The 2,074-nt window shown below is 43.9% G+C and overlaps 1 non-coding gene across 1 annotated transcript; it reads right to left on the bottom strand.

The window, feature by feature from the left end:
• Window positions 1–464: 464 nt before the first annotated feature.
• LOC141662647 (small nucleolar RNA R71) lies at window positions 465–571 on the bottom strand. The gene has a single exon (XR_012550750.1). It is a non-coding gene; the product is annotated as a small nucleolar RNA R71 (small nucleolar RNA).
• Between the last annotated feature and the right edge of the window lie 1,503 nt (window positions 572–2,074).

Below are 2,074 nucleotides of genomic sequence, written 5' to 3'. Positions count from 1 at the left end.
TTCTTGATATTTCGGAGAAGATAGATTTTGAAGGTTCGGATTCAGGAAGTGAGCAGAAAGAACCATTAATCATGGGTGATTGTATTGTTCAGGCAGATCCAGCTCTTATGGATTTTTCTCAGCCTAAAATTGATGATATTCAGTCTAGCATCATGCACCCAGCTATTGAGGCCAATAACTTTGAAATCAAGCCGGGCACTATTCAGATGGTGCATAATTTTGTTTCTTTCGGAGGTGCTGCGACTGAAGACCCCAACATGCACATAAGGAATTTTGTCGAGTTCTGCAGTACTTTCAAATATAATGGTGTGACTGATGAGGCTATCAAGCTGAGGCTTTTCCCATTCTCACTGAGGGATAAAGCTAAGGACTGGTTATATTCTGAACCAGCTGGGTCTATCACTACTTGGCAAGATCTTGCGCAAAAGTTTCTGGTGAAGTTTTATCCAATGGCGAAGACTGCTGCTATGAGGAGTGCTCTTACTCAGTTTGCGCATCAACCTACAGAATCTATGTGCGAAGCTTGGGAGCGCTACAAGGAGATGTTGAGTAAGTGTCCACATCATGGAATGCCTGATTGGATGGTGATCACTGGTTTCTATAATGGTTTAGGGGCCCAATCTCGGCCCATGCTCGATGCAGCAGCTGGAGGCGCTTTGTGGGCCAAAAGCTATACTGAGGTTTATAATCTTATCGAGACTATGGCTGCAAATGAGCATCAAAACCTAACTCAAAGGATGATGCCTGGGAAGGTAGCAGGTATTCTGGAAGTCGATGCAGCTACAGTTATTGCAGCGCAGCTCCAAGCGCTGTCTATGAAGGTCGACTCTCTAGCCACCTATGGGGTCAGTCAGATAGCTATGGTCTGTGAGCTTTGTACAGGTTCTCATGCTACGGATCAGTGTTCTCTTGTTAACAAATCTGTTCAGTATATGAACAATTATCAGCGATAGCAGCAGCCTGTGCCAGCTACTTATCATCCTAACAACAGAAATCATCTAAATTTCAGCTGGAATAACAATCAGAATGCTATTCATCAACCATATCAGCAAGGCGTAAGTAAACAGTTCAATCCACCTGGATTCCAGCAACCACAGCATTATGGTCAAAGGCAATCATATCCTCAACAAGGAGGTGCAGCTCCACCCTCTAGTGCTGATTTTGAGGAACTTAAGTTGTTGTGCAAAAGTCAGGCGGTTTCTATCAAGACCTTGGAAAATCAAATCGGTCAAATAGCCAATGCAGTGCTCAATCGTTAACCTGGCACACTTCCCAGTGATACTGAAGTGCCAGGCAGGAAGGAAGCTAAAGAGCAAGTCAAGGCTATTACCTTAAGGTCTGGAAAAGTTGATGATGCTGAAAAAGCAAAAGAAGGAGAAGCTGAAGCTGGTGATGCAGAAACTAAGCAAAAGGAGAAAGCGGCGGAACCAAGGAAGACAACTATTGAACACACTCTGCCTGAGGGTAATACAGGGGAAAAACAGCTCTATGCTCCACCACCTTTCCCTAAGAGATTGCAACAACAAAAGCTGGATAAGCAGTTCGGTAAGTTTCTGGAGGTGTTCAAGTAACTTCACATCAATATACCTTTCGCTGAGGCTCTGGAGCAAATGCCTAGTTATGCGAAATTTATGAAGAGTATTCTTTCAAAGAAGGTGAAACTGGATGACCTTGAGACCGTTGCTCAAACGGAAGAATGCAGTGCTGTGCTGCAACAAAAGTTACCTCCAAAGCTTAAAGATCCAGGTAGCTTCACCATTCCTTGCACCATCGACAAGTTGTCTTTTGACAAGTGCCTTTGTGATTTGGGAGCAAGCATCAATCTGATGCCTTTGTCGATCTTTAAAAAGTTGAATTTGCCTGATCCAAAGCCCACCTACATGTCTCTACAATTGGCTGATCGTTCTATTACTTACCCACGGGGCATAGTGGAGGATGTGCTAGTAAAGGTGGATGAGCTCTTCTTTCCTGCAGACTTTGTTATTCTGGATTTCGAGGAAGATAAGAAGATTCCCATAATCTTGGGAAGACCTTTCTTGGCTACAGGCCGTACCTTAATAGATGTGCAGAAAGG

This window comes from Apium graveolens, chromosome 5, assembly GCF_009905375.1.
Source record: "Apium graveolens cultivar Ventura chromosome 5, ASM990537v1, whole genome shotgun sequence".
NCBI lineage: Eukaryota > Viridiplantae > Streptophyta > Magnoliopsida > Apiales > Apiaceae > Apium > Apium graveolens.
This window is presented reverse-complemented; position numbering and strand designations above follow the sequence as displayed.